The 15,000-nt window shown below is 38.8% G+C and overlaps 1 protein-coding gene and 1 long non-coding RNA gene across 3 annotated transcripts in view; one reads left to right on the forward strand and one right to left on the reverse strand.

Annotated features, from left to right (window-relative positions):
- LOC127003012 (uncharacterized) overlaps positions 1-7,865 on the reverse strand; it is an 8,906-nt gene extending 1,041 nt beyond the window's left edge. The window contains exons 1-2 of the long non-coding RNA XR_007756825.1: positions 5,836-7,865; positions 1-5,542 (exon numbers count right to left, since the gene is read on the reverse strand). The exon at positions 1-5,542 is cut by the window's left edge and continues 1,041 nt beyond it. This is a non-coding gene — a long non-coding RNA (uncharacterized LOC127003012). The remainder of the gene's footprint in view (positions 5,543-5,835) is intronic.
- LOC127003010 (uncharacterized) overlaps positions 1-15,000 on the forward strand; it is an 80,571-nt gene that overhangs the window by 38,368 nt on the left and 27,203 nt on the right. The gene's annotated exons all lie outside the window — the stretch shown is intronic.

Raw genomic sequence — 15,000 nt, forward strand, 5'->3', positions numbered from 1 at the left:
AGGAGTGGTAGTGGTGATGGTGATTGTAATGGAGGTGATGGTGATGTCAATGATAATGATAGTGGCATTGATGTGGTGGTGGAGGTGGTGGTGATGATGGTGGAAAACGAGATGAAGATGATGACGGTATTGGTGTTAGGATCAAATAACGGTGACGATGGTGATTGAAAAGGAGATGGTGATGATGGTGATTGAAAAGGAGATGGTGATGATGGTGATTGAAAAGGAGATGGTGATGATGGTGATTGAAAAGGAGATGAAGATGGAAAAAGTGATGATGTTTGAAAATGAAATGATGGTGATGATGATCTTTGAAATGGAGGTGAAAATAATGATGAAGATGACGGTGTTGAAGGTGGTGATGAAATGGTGATGTTTGTCAAGGAGCCGATGGTGGTGTTTGAGAAGGTGATGTTGGATGTGGTGTTTGAAGGTGATGGCATTTGAAAAGGAGCTGATGGGAGTGATGGTGTTTGAAAAGGGTGGTAGTGATGGTGATGAAAGTGGTGATGATGGTGTTTGGTGTTGGTATCAAGCAATTTCGGATAACTGTCACTCCACTCACTGGCTGGCTGGCTGGCTGCTGCTGGTGTGTTTGTACATAGTGATAGTTTATTCCCCTTGTAAATACGTTTTTTTTATGTCGTAGAACACTGATAGGGAGAACCAGAGAATCGTGTGTGCGTGCGTTCGTCTGTGTGCGTCCGTGAGTGCATGAGGAAGGACAGTTGGAGTTCCCTATTTGTTAGTTTTATAATTAGCAATCCTTACCTTGCCCTTGCCCTTCCTCCTGACTGCCCGGTTTGTGTGTGTGTGTGTGTGTGTGTGTTTATGTATGTGTGTGTGTGTAAGGTTTGTTTGTATGTTCAGTGCGTTTTTTGCCCTCACTCAGCGTTATGTCAGAATTGCGCCTTGGTTCGACATTGCACTTGGTCAGGCTGGCGTGGATTGGCTGAGCTGGGTTCGCGAGTTCAGACTACGCGAATTCGGTTTCCGCGAATTCAGTCAGCGCGAATTCAGTTTACGCGAATTCAGTCAGCGCGAATTCGGTTTACGCGAGTTCAGTCAGCGCGGAGCAGGTCTCGTCTTTCGCGGTGGTGTCCTCTGCAGTGCGCGTGACGGAGAATGGTGAAAGTCTTGCCGCAAATCCCCATACACACACGCACTCACACTGACAGCCAAGTTTATGGAAATGCAATTCTCGCCCTTCGTTTTCGCTCGTTCGTTCTTGCAAGTGTAGAGAGGGAAGGAAGAAAAATAGTAGAGTGAAGAAAGAAAAGAGGAAAATAAAAGGAAGGAAGGTATGTAGAAAAAAATGGAAGAAAGGAGAGAAGGAAGACAGAACAGAGTGCAAGGAAGGTAGAAAAAAATAAAAGGGAGGAAGAAAAATGGAAAGAAGAAAGATAAAGGAGCATGAAAGAATAGAAGGATGGTAAAAAAGAAAGGAGGAAAAAATGTAAAAAAAATATGGAAGAAAGGCAGAAAAAATTAAAAGGAGGAAGAAGAATGAAAAGAAGGAAGGATGAAAGGATGCTAAAAAAGAAAGGAGGAAAAAATGTTAAAAAAAAATGGAAGAAAGGCAGAAAAAAGGAAAGTGAAAAGAATGAAAAGGAGAAAAAAAGAAAACAAGGAAGGAAATGTCAACCTATACATACCACACTGTGTAAATCTGTACAATAACAATAATGATGATGATGATGATAATAATAATAACACTGAAGATAAGATTGCAATGACTTATTTTCTTTTTCACACACAATCCAATACATTCAAAAGCTGCAACATTAGGACAAGGTTGAGGTTGTGTTAATGGCTAGTGTGTACTTTAATTATTTCTGTTCTATATATTTTTTTAACTAATCATTCAAGCTAGACGCGAATGATACCGGTTGAGGAATTTGGTTGTGTCCCATTTTCTTTGTCCCTAAAAATGAAGACTGGAAGAGAAAACGCGTGTCCGGTTGTGTGTGTCCGTGTTTGATATGGTACGAGGAGAGTGTGTTTTTTTGTGTGTGTTTCAGCCCAACCATGCAAGTTTATCGGGTCTTGTGTTTCATTATGTGTTTCGTGTTTCGTTAAAAAGTTACGTTAAGATTGTGTGTCCGCGTGTGTGTGTGTGTGTGTGTGTGTGTAACTTAACGATTGGTTCAAAAGGAAGATGTAATGATTATGCAAACTTGATTAACACACTTTTTCACACTCAAAAAGAAGAAAAAAAATCCTCGAAAAATTTTGCAAAACACTCGTCATGAATTTTTTTTTAGTTTTTTTTTGCGTTCGTTTGTATTTTTTTTTTGTTTGTTTTTTCTGTTCTTTCTTACGGTGGAATGTATTGTTATTCTCCTTACTCTTTATTTCGTTACCGTGATGTTGTCGTGTGTCTTCGATGTGTAACCAGGAGCATTTTTTTGTATCGTGAATGTCTGTCAGTCACTGGTTGGTTGTCTCGCATTTGATCCACAGAGCCACTTGCAAATTTATATCTCGTACGGTCACAGAAACCAGTTGTCAATAGGTACACACACACACACACACACACACACACACACACACACACACACCTGTCAGCATATTAGCACTGAACAGGTAAAGGCTAATTAACAGTGTAAGATCGAAGTAAATATTTGGATTCACTACTTTTTTGCATACACACACACACACACACACACACACACACACACACACACACACACACACACACACACCACTCCTTCCCTTCCTTCCCCTACACACATACACACACACACACACAATCATCCACACACACACAAACACCAACAAACACACATAACCTCCCTCCAAACACACACACCAACACACACAGTCACCCCTTCCATCCCACATCACCCCCCCCCCCACCCACCCACACACACACACACACGCACACGCCACCACCACCTCACAGTCACTCAGTCCTTACTTTGTCAGGTTCAAGTTCAAGCGACGTCTCAATTTCTCGCTTCTCTCATAGCAAGCTTGTGGCGAGGCTGCCGGAGCGACACTCAGGGGACGCAGGGGGCTGAGGGGGGAGGGTCAGGGCAGGGTCAGGCCGGAGAGGGTTGAGCTTCACCTTCAAACTGCGCGAAACAAGCTTGAGAGGAAGACGGAAGAAGAAGAAGAAGAAGAAAAAAAGAATGTAAAATGTTGAATAATCTTAATAATCTTGCCTTTCTATTTTTCTACAATTTCATATATATAAAGATATGGTTTTCTTCTGCTGCTAATCCATGTTCTCCAGTGACTGCTTTCCGTGCACCACTGTCTCAAAAGGAAGGTTTAGAGGATATCTATTAACGGTTAGTGCAAAGAGTACCAAAAGAACCCACGTGAAGACTACTGCCCTCAGGCCTTGGCGGGGCAGGGCCGTGTGATCAACCTTCGATAATCACGTAGCGAGGCGATCGTTGTTAGTATTATATGGGAGTTTATATTACCCTGAGACAAGCTGTGGAGTACTTGTGTAGTCCATCTAGCCCCGGACGGCTTAAGATTTTGACTTAGATGAACATATTAGTCTAGTTTCTTACTATACAGAGCTTGTACGTTAGTTCCTCTGTGCTGTTTGTACTTTTGAGTTCCATGGAGAATTATTATATTCCTTGTTGTATATAGTGTAAAGTAGTTCATGTCGTCAGGTAGCCAGGCGGGCGGGGCCTACCCTCGCCGGGGCCTGAGCCGTTGTGTTGTAGGGCGTATATGGAGATTTTATATTTTCTGTACTTAATTTAAGTTATCCGTAAGCTAAGCGTGGCGTCATTTTGGTTTGCAATGTGAGGAAGTGCACACTACCGGCTTATTTCCAGGTGTTGAATATAAATCTGAATAAGTGATTTGTGTTTCCTTCCTGCGAGCGGCGTTCAGGACAGGGCGAGACAGGGTAGACGCGCTCCGCCCCGCCGAGCCCCGCCCCGCCCCACCAGGCACGGGGCGGGTGCGGGGGGCGGCTCAGGGGGGCGGGGGCAGGGGCAGGTGCACCCCGTCTGACTGATATACAAATAGTTGATATATATATAATAGACAATGTGTATATAGACTGACAAGGGAAAAAAAACTTCATTGCCAGCGATGTCAATGATCTCTACTGTAACTTTTTATTTGTTATGTTGCAGAGCGCGAAGATTTATCTGTTACCTCACCCTTGATTAGTTAGCACGGGACGGACCGCGGCCTGGGGGGAAGGGGGGGAAGGAAGCGCTGGGGAGGAAACTGAAACTAAGAAATGACTGAAACACAACTTGAGGGGGAGCCTGTGAGGGATGACACACACACACACACACACACACACACACACACACACACACACACACACACACACTCCATTCAAGCTAACTTCGCCTATAAGCCCCGCCCACATCACCCCAGCAACCACCAATCAGATTCCACCTTTCGGAGCATCCACCAATCACATGCTGCCTCAGTTTAAGAGGGGGCGTGGCCTGTTGGTGGACTAGCCAATGAAAACTTCTTAATCGGAAAGGGGAGGAGCTTATCTTCGTAGTTAGCGTGAACGGGGATTACAAGTGACACTGGTCCGGACACTGACAGTCAAGCTGAAGACAAATCGTTAATACTTGCTGTTGAGACGTTTTGAATAATGGAATTACATCAAAGAAAAGAGTTTATGTATCCGTAACAGCTAACAGGTTCATGTACTTATGCTCTAGGACTAAACCAAATACCAAGACATGTTGAGCTGAAAGAAAGAAAACCCTTAGTACTGTTTGTCTTGAATTAGGAAATCAACTCAAAGAAAAGGATGATAATCGGAAAAGCTAACTCGTTCATGCACTTGGACTAAAACAAACACCAAAACATGTGAAGCTAAAAGAATGAAAATTGTTAGTAAAAGATGTCTTTAATAAGGAAATCACCTCAAATAAAAGGACTTCGTAAAAGCTAACTGATTTATGCTCTTGGACTAAAACAAACACCAAAACAAGTGAAGCTAAAAGAATGAAAATTGTTACTAATAGATGTTTTGAATAAGGAAATCCCCTCAAATAAAAGGACTATTCGTAAATGCTAACTGATTTATGCACTTATTCTCTGGAGCTAACAATCCGGAAATGTCTTAGGAGTTTAGGAAATCACCTCAAGACTTGCGGAAACTTTAAAAACCAGGGAATTACCTCAGACATATGGAAACTTAAAAATTATCGAATCAACTCACTTTAAAACTAACGTACACACACGCCAGTAAAAATATAAACCTTTTCCTAAACTTGAACCTTGAAAAAAGAGGGACTCCGTTGGTACACTCAAATAGGTAAAGTGACGCTGGTCCATGACGCAGAAATGTCTCGAAATAGGGAGTGACATAAGAGAGAGTGTCCTGCGTGCCTGTTTGAAAAGATGAACCAGAAGGGGCGAGAAACTTGACTCTGAAACATGCACTTAAAGAGCTTGAAAGTATCGCTCGTTCAGACTGTTAATACGTCTCCAGTTAGGGAATCACAGGCAGGGAGAATGACATGTATTTGATGTTCCTGTTTGAAAATATGCAACTTAAGGCGTGAGACAAGACTGGGACATACCTAAATAGCTTGAAGTTACCGCTAGTGCAAACTGTTAAAACGTCTCCAGTTAGGGAATCACAGGAAGGAGAAAAGTATGTGTATTTGATGTGTTTTTGTAAAAAACAACAAGGCTTAGGAATCACAAGGAGGAGAAGAATGACGTATTGATGTGTTCTGTTTGAAAAAATGCAAACTAGGCGCGTGAGACTAGATTGGACATACCTAAATACCTTGAGAGAATGACGTATGTATTTGATGTTCCTATTTGAAAATATGCAACTTAAGGGGCGTGAGACTAGATTGGGACATACCTAAATACCTTGAAGTTACCGCTAGTGCAAACTGTTAAAACGTCTTCAATTGAGAAATCACAAGAAAGGAGAGAGAATGGCTAATGTACTTCCCCTTAAAATATACCTGTACTTAGAATTGGACCGTATGAATGAGAAGATTTGGGCAAACACTTAAATATCTTCAAATCATTGCTAGTGCAGACTGTTAAAACGTCTTCAATTGAGAAATCACGAGAAAGGAGAGAGAATGGCTTTGCTAATTGCCTTTAAAATGTACCTGTACTTAAAATTGAACCTTTAGGACACGATATAAAACTGGGACACACACGTAAATACCATAAAATTATCGCTAAACCAAACTGCTATTATGACTCCAGTTAGCGAATCACAAAAAATGGAATGAAAATGGTTTATGTACTAGCCTTAAATTGTATTAGTTCTTATAATTGGACCTGAAGGGCAAGACAGGACTGGGACATGTACTGATATAGCTTGAAATTATCGCTGTTTCGTGTTAGGGAATCGCAAAAAATGGAAATAAAATGGCTTGTGTAATTGCTTATTGAAGTGTATCTGTTCTTAAATTTGGACTTTGAGGGCAAGACAAGACCGTGACATGTACTGATATAGCTTGAATTATCGCTGTTTCGAGATAGGGAATCGCAAAAAAATGGAAATAAAATGGCTTGTGTAATTGCTTATTGAAGTGTACCTGTTCTTAAAATTGGACAAGACCGTGAGCTTGAAATTATCGCTGTTTCGAGTTAGGGAACCACAAAAAATGGAAATAAAATGGCTTGTGTAATTGCCTATTGAAGTGTATCTGTAAATTGGACTTTGAGGGCGAGAAATTTACATACCCAGCACTATGCACTTTAAATTAACTGAGGTATCGTTAGGAATGTTGTATATTCGTGTTAAGTGATCCCACCGTCAGAAAATAATGTACTTAACACACCTGTCAAAATCACCTGTTTGGGAAAATTGAACCTTGAATGGGAGACTAATCAAAAGTGGTACATACTCAAACATGGGAAAGTATCATTAGTTCATACTGTTAACACACTTTGGTTTAAGGAGTAACGTAAGAAAAGAAGAAATATCGTCCGTGCACGCCTGTCAAATGTGCCTCAGATGGGAGACTTAACTGAAACTGGTACACACAATCAGACAGGAAAAATATCGTTAGTAATACTGTTAGTACACGAAAATAACGTAAGAAAAGAAAAAGTATCGTCCGTTTACAGCTTCAAAATGTACTTGTTTGGGAAAATGAACCTGAACTGCTAGACTCAAAACTGGTACACTCACTCAAACAGGTAAAATATTATTAGTAATACTGTTAGTTCACGAAAATAACGTAAGAAAAGAAAGAGTATCGTCTGTTTACAGCTTCAAAATGTACTTGTTTGGGAAAATGAACCTGAACTGCCTGACTCAAAACTGGTACACTCACTCAAACAGGTAAAATATCATTGGTAATACTGTTAATACACTTCGGTTTAGGGAATATAACGTAAGAAAAGGAGAAATATCTATCCTCCGTTCACGCCTTCAAAATGTACTTGTTTGGGAAATTGAACCTGAAATGGGAGACTCAAAACTGGTGCACACACTCAAACAGGAAAAATCATTAGTAATACTGTTAATACACTTCGGTTTAGGGAATATGACGTAGGAAAAGGAGAAATATCGTCCGTACACGCCTGTAAGTCGCACGTATTCCAGAAATTGAACTGGAAAAACTGAACCTTGAATGGGAGACTTACCGAAACTGGTGCACACACTCAAACAGGTAATATATCATTAGTAATACTGTTAATACACTTCGGTTTAGGGAATATAACGTAAGAGAAGAGGAAATATCGTCCGTACACGCCTGTCATTCGTACCTGTTCGCTAGATCGGACCTGAGGGCGGCTCGGGTGGGCTGGCTGAGGAGGCTGAGAGGAGGGCGTTGTTGAGGGTCGCGGGCACGTGTTTCGAGGAGTGTAGCTTTCGATGTTGTCATCTGTTGACTGTATGCAGCCAAAACAATAAAATGTATGAAGCAGAAGCGTGTCCTGTGTTTGATTCCTCTTTGGTGGTGGTGGTGGTGGTGGTTAGTTAGACTGTTATCATTGAAAAAAAAGTACCGATGTGGGTGTTGGTGTGAGAGAGAGAGAGAGAGAGAGAGAGAGAGAGAGAGAGAGAGAGAGAGAGAGAGAGAATTACATAGAATTACATAGATAACCAGATCACACAGGCCCTAAGAACCCAAACTAGGTGGTCTGTCCTAAACCTAAGTGACAGTTGTTATGCGAGAGAGAGAGAGAGAGAGAGAGAGAAGTACTTAGTATTACATAGATAACCAGACCACACAGGCCCTAAGAACCCAAACTAGGTGGTCTGTCCTAAACCTAAGTGACAGTTTTTTTGCGAGAGAGAGAGAGAGAGAGAGAGAGAGAGAGATGAATATTATTGTTTTTATTTACATATTTTTGGTGGTGATGGTGGTGGTGTTGGTGGTTAGTACAGTTTGTTATCATTAAAAAAAAAAAGTACCAATGTGGGTGTTGGTGATATAAGTAAGTAAATAGATAAATAATTGAATGAATGAAAAGAAAGAATTGAAGGAAGGAAAGGAAGAAAGAGAGAAGAAAGGGTGGAGATAGGAATGGAAGGACGAGGGTAATTTGATACGTGAGAGAGAGAGAGAGAGAGAGAGAGAGAGAGAGAGAGAGAGAGAGAGAGAGAGAGAGAGAGAGAGAGAGAGAGAGAGAGAGAGAGAGAGATGAATATTGTTTTTTTTTATTTACATTTTTTTTTGGTGATGGTGTTGGTTAAAATTTTGTATTGTGTGTCTATTACTTTGTGTGTATATGCCTTTTTTAGAAGATGCTGACAAAATAAGAGAAAAAATAATGAATAGTATGATAAACAGTAATAACCGTGATAACAATGAACAATGAAAAATATAAATGAAAAGTAACAAAACGAGAGAAAATAAAAAGAAACGACAGAAAGAATACGCATTAGCCTACACTTAATGGATAAATCTAATAAAACATACATAGGCCTATAGTCAAAATTTGAACAGCTCTATAAAAAGCAGTATCGAAAACATTGAAAAATACATAAAAGAATAATTAAAGGAGAGAAAATAAAAACGACAAACTGAATACGCATTAGCCTACACTTAATGGATAAATCTAATAAAACATACATAGGCCTATACTCAAAATTTGAACAGCACTATAAGAAGCAGAACGAGAACATTGAAAAATACATAAAAAATAATTAAAGTAGAGAAAATTAAAAAAAAAACGACAAACTGAATACGTATTAGCCTACACTTAAAGGATAAAACTAACTGAATGAAATATACTGAAAACTTAAACATGATTATGAAAAACAGGAACAAAAACATTGAAAAATACATAAAAAAATAATTAAAGGAGAGAAAATAAAAAACGACAAACTGAATACGTATTAGCCAACACTTAATGGATAAAATTAACTAAATGAAATATACTGAAAACTTAAACAGGATAATAAACAGCACTAACGAAAACATTGAAAAATACATAAAAAGATAATTAAACGAAAGAAAAAAAAAACGACAAACTGAATACGTATTAGCCTACACTTCATGGATAAAACTAACTGAATGAAATATACTGAAAACTTAAACATGACTATAAAAAACAGGAAGAAAAACATTGAAAAATACATAAAAGAATAATTAAAGGAGAGAAAATAAAATAAAAAAGACAAACTGAATACGTATCAGCCTACACTTAATAAAATAAATGAAACTAATAAGATATACTGAAAAATCACACATGGATATAAAATGCAATAAGGAAAACACTGAAAAATACATAACTATAAAACACTTGAAAGGAAAACATTGAAAAATACTTGACTATAAAAAAGGAAAATATTGAAAAATACATGAAAATTTATAAAAGCAGAGAAAAAAATGGCAAAATGAAAACGTATTAGCCGACATTGAATGGATAGAACTAACACAATATACTGAAAAATTATACATGTCTAAAAAATAAATCAAATCAACCAACACATCAAAAAATACATAAGAAAAAAAAATATAATAAAACCCAAGAAACGAATCCAGGAAACCGAACCATTTGTACCCGGAAAACGCGAAGAAAAAGAGAAGAAAAGAGAAGTAAAGAGAGAGAGAGAGAGAGAATGGAGACACTTCATGGAATCAGAACCGACATATGAGAAACGCGCGAAGGTGATCCAATCCTTTGTAATCGGCGAGTCCTCACTGCTGACCTACATCGTTAGCGAAGCGTTGTAGCCCCGAGCGATGACGAGGACCAATAGCATAATGAGATCGATGGCACAAAGCAAGGCGACGAGCTTTTTTTTGTAAGTGGATTAAGGAGAAGAGGATTGAGGCCGACAGGAATTGAACAGAAAAAATGAGAACGAGTTGAAAAGAAGAAGCCGTGATGAAAATGATAATAATAGCAATGATGATGATGATGATAAGAAGAAGAAGAAGAAACAGAAGAAGAAGAAGAAGAAGAAGAAGAAGAAGAAGAAGAAGAAGAAGGAATACAGTAAACGTAGCAATAATAGTAAAGAAAATAAAAATGAAAGAGGAAAATGTGGTAAAGAAGAAAATGAGATAGTAGTAGTAGTAGTAGTAGTAGTAGTAGTAGTAGTAGTAGTAGTAGTAGTAGACTATAATAGTAACTTTCATGGTTCACCAAAACACTTACTTATTTACTCAACTCTTTCATTTTTTTTTCATTTTTCACGTGGTATCTTTTCAAATAACTCTCCTTATGTTACTAATCAAGAACTAACGAAAATAATGAGATATACACAAAGTCAGATGTATTTTATTTTTTTACATCAAGGGAGTCAGTTCAAGGGCATAAAAAAAGGTAACAAATGTGAAAAAAAAAGCCCGCTACTCACTGCTCCTATAAAGAGTTCGAGGAGTGGCCGAAAGATAGGTCAACTTCGGGAGGAGAGGTGTCCTGATACCCTTCTCTTGAAAGTGTAGCAGGGAACCGAGGAGGAACGAGTGGCTATGATGGAAAGAAGCTCATTATAAGTTCATTACTCGTTCTGCTAACACACGACTGATAAAGCGATGTAAAATAAATCTGTTCTAAGGAAAATATAAATCCTTGGTATTTTCATTGTCCATCTTCGGAGCCGCGGAGCAATGTAAACGGGGCTGGCTGTGTCCGTAGAGTTTACCGCGTCACTGCCCAGGTAACGCCCTACCCCACCCCTAACACACTGCTTTCAAATTTGGCTGCAGGCTGGTGAAAATCTTGCTGGAAAACCTACGTACTGATCAGTCTGCTGGTGTTAAATGTGGCAGGAGATTTACCAAGACTTTTATTCATTTAAGTGTAGGCTAATACGTATTGTTTGTCGGTTTGTTTGTTTTTTCTCTGCTTTAATTATTTTTTTATGTATTTTTTAATGTTTTCGTTACTGCTTAATACTGCTGAACCAAATACTTTCGGCTCCTACAACAGCTATTTCCAGAGGCCACAAAGGAGCTTAGTCGGATTCTCAATAGTGTTTTTAAACGTTCGCGGTGCAGAAGCCTTGTCAAGCTGTCACCAGGCTCTGAAAACTATCGACGGAAATACTAACACAACCTCTACCGAAGCCTTGTCAACTGTGCGTGTGTGAGAATACGGGTTAACAGTTTGCGAATAAAATGGAATCTGTCACGTGGACTCCAGAAAGCTGTTGGAAACTTTGTCTAGAAAATCGCGATGTTGTTTTGTTACTGAACACGAACATTGGAAGGACGAGGGACGATAGAATAGTATTGGGTAGTAGATAGCGATTGTGATAGACCCTGTAGTAATGCTTGTAGTGGTGGCGATTGTAGTAGTAGTAGTAGTAGGAGTAGTAGTAGTAGGAGGAGGAGGAGGAGGAGGAGAAGGAGTAGGAGAAGGAGTTGCGATAGTGCTTGTAACTCCTATGTCCGTTCATGCAATCCTTAAACCAGTAGAACAGTAGAACAGTAGAAGGTAGTGGCAGTGGTTGTAGTGGTAGTAACTGCAGTAGGAGGAGGAGGAGGAGGAGGGGGAGCAGCAGCAAGGGTCGTGGCGGTGCTGGTAACACTGCCGCCCCCCTCACCCGTACACTCACGTTCCTCCAAACTCTAAACCAGCGAATTGCACTCGACTCGCGCCCCACGTCCGGTCCTGTGCCGCCGGAAACTACCTGAACACGCCGCCAGCATCGACTGAACAAAAAAATATATATATCTATACCGCGAATAAGTGATAGATGCGTGAGTAGATAAATGAAATGCCGCTAATAGAAGATACCTGAATGAATTATTGATAGTTATATACGTGGATAAATTAAATACTACTGATTAATGAATGATATGATGCTAATAAGTGATAGAAACGTGAATAGATAAATAGTTAGAGAGGTTGATAAATTAAATACCGTTAATAAAATATGCATACATGAAAATATGAAGAGTGTTGTACGTGTATAGATTAAAAACCGCTGATAGATTGATAGATAAATAGATTAGTGAAGGATATACCGTTAATAAAAGATAAGAAATAAATGAGTGACTTAAATACTGCTGATAAAAGATAGACAAATGGAGAAATAAAGATAGATATGCAAGTATATGAAATCACGCCACATAGAGGAAAGAAAGATAGACAAAAAAAGAGGAAGAAAGACAGAAAAAATATAGAAGGAAAGAAAAAAAAAGAAAAAGAAAAAGAAATAAAGAAAGAAAATAAGGAAAGAAAGAGAGAAAAATAAAAAAAGAGAGAAAGACAAAAAAAAGGAAGAAAAAGAGAAAAAAGAAAGAGATGTCAACTTAGAAATGTTACCTTTGTGGATAATACTGTAGCGGTTTTTTTTTCTTCGCCAAACCTTCGACTTCCTTTACTTCTTTTTCTTATCTTCTGCTTAATTTACTCTCCGAGGAAACTGTGCCTTATCATTTCTTATTATTATCACTATTTTCTTATTTTTATTCCTCCTCTTCATCTTTCTTTTTTTATTATTATTCTCCTTTAAAACTTCGACTTGCTTGCGATCTTTTTTAAACTATTTGACTTTATTCCTTTTTTAATTCGTCTCGGGCTCGATTATTTTTTACCTCCTTTTGTTATTTTTCTTTTCATCCTCGGCTTCTTTTTGTCTCTTTGTATCGCGTTTCTTTTTTCTTACAATCTCTAACTTATTTTTGTTTTCCTTTGGTTCAGTCTTACGTCACTATCGCTCTCTCTCTCTCTCTCTCTCTCTCTCTCTCTCTCTCTCTCTCTCTCTCTCTCTCTCTCTCTCTCATTTATTTTCGCTTTTCCGTTCTTTTTCATTCGTTCATTTCCTTTATCTTATCTACAATTCACTTTCTGCTTTTCGTTCCCTCTTTCCCTCTCTCTTATCTACCCCTCCCCCCTTTCTCTCTCTCTCTCACTCCTTTTCTCTCCCTCTCTCTCCCTCCCTTCATGCATTTGGGGAGGAGGAGGAGAGGTAGGAGGAGGAGGAGGAGGAGGGGGAGAACTTTTGCCTCGTGAGAGTGGGAATGAGAGAGGGAGAGAGGAAGGGAGAGGGGAGGAAAGGGGGAGAGTGGGAAGCGAGGTCATGGCAACCCTTTGTTATGCTTATTTAATTTCTCACGGCATAGAAATTAGCGATCGCCACTCACACACAGTTTTGTTATCCACACCTCGACGTAATTGGACCCCGGCACACCTGACTGCAAATAGTTAACCTGGGTGGATTTTTTTTTTAATTTACACACTTTTTTATCCTCCGTGTGTGTGTGTGTGTGTGTGTGTGTGTGTGTGTGTGTGTGGCGGGGTGGTGGGGGGGTCCGTGTGTGTGTGTGTGTGTGTGCGGTTTTTAACTAGTGCAGATTTGTGTAATATGCAAATTTTTGAGCTTCATACGAGGGATGTAAAGTGTAGCTATGGGCGTGGATTGCGTTATACAGTGTTGGTAATAGTGTTAGAATGAGGAGTTAGTTCGTGTTGGTATTAGTGTTAGTGTTGGTGTTGGTATTAGTAAGGAGTTCGTGTTGGTATTAGTGTTAGTATGAGGAGCTAGCGTTGGTATTAGTGTGTCTATTAGTGTTAGTGTGAGTATTAGCATTTGTGATTTCTTGTTAGTATTAGTGTTAGTGTTTGTATTAGTAAGGAGTTCGTGTTGGTATTAGTGTTGTTAGTATGAGGAGTTAGTGTTGGTATTAGTGTGTGTATTAGTGTTAGTGTGAGTATTAGTGTTTGTGAGGAGTTCGTGTTAGTATTAGTGTTAGTGTTTGTATTAGTAAGGAGTTCGTGTTAGTGTTAGTGTTGGTGTTTGTATTAGTAAGGAGTTCGTGTTAGTGTTAGTGTTAGTGTTTGTATTAGTAAGGAGTTCGTGTTAGTGTTAGTGTTAGTGTTTGTATTAGTAAGGAGTTCGTGTTAGTATTAGTGTTGGTGTTTGTATTAGTAAGGAGTTCGTGTTGGTATTAGTGTTAGTATGAGGAGTTAGTGTTGGTATTAGTGCTTGTATTAGTGTTAGTGTGAGTATTAGTATTTGTGAGGAGTTCGTGTTAGTATTAGTGTTAGTGTTTGTATTAGTAAGGAGTTCGTGTTGGTATTAGTGTTAGTATGAGGAGTTAGTGTTGGTATTAGTGCTTGTATTAGTGTTAGTGTGAGTATTAGTGTTTGTAAAGAGTTCGTGTTGGTATTAGTATTAGTGTTGGTATTAGTAAGGAGTTCGTATTGGTATTAGTGTTAGTATGAGGAGTTAGCGTTGGTATTAGTGCTTGTATTAGTGTTAGTGTGAGTATTAGTGTTTGTAAAGAGTTCGTGTTGGTATTAGTGTTAGTGTTAGTGTTGGTATTAGTAAGGAGTTCGTATTGGTATTAGTGTTAGTATGAGGAGTTAGCGTTGGTATTAGTGTGTCTATTAGTGTTAGTGTGAGTATTAGTATTTGTGAAGAGTTCGTGTTAGTATTTGTGTTAGTGTTGGTGTTAGTATTATTATTAGTAAGGAGTTCGTGTTGGTATCAGTGTTAGTATGAGGAGTTAGCGTTGGTATTAGTGTTTGTATTTGTGTTAGTATTAAAATTAGTAGGGGCTGCATAACTATTCATGGTGACAATGTTAGTATTATTTCCTTGTCAGAATTTCTCCTCTTGTATAATGCAAGTAAGAAAAATCCAAGGCTGTTAAA

Source organism: Eriocheir sinensis, chromosome 24 (genome assembly GCF_024679095.1).
Source record: "Eriocheir sinensis breed Jianghai 21 chromosome 24, ASM2467909v1, whole genome shotgun sequence".
Taxonomy (NCBI): domain Eukaryota; kingdom Metazoa; phylum Arthropoda; class Malacostraca; order Decapoda; family Varunidae; genus Eriocheir; species Eriocheir sinensis.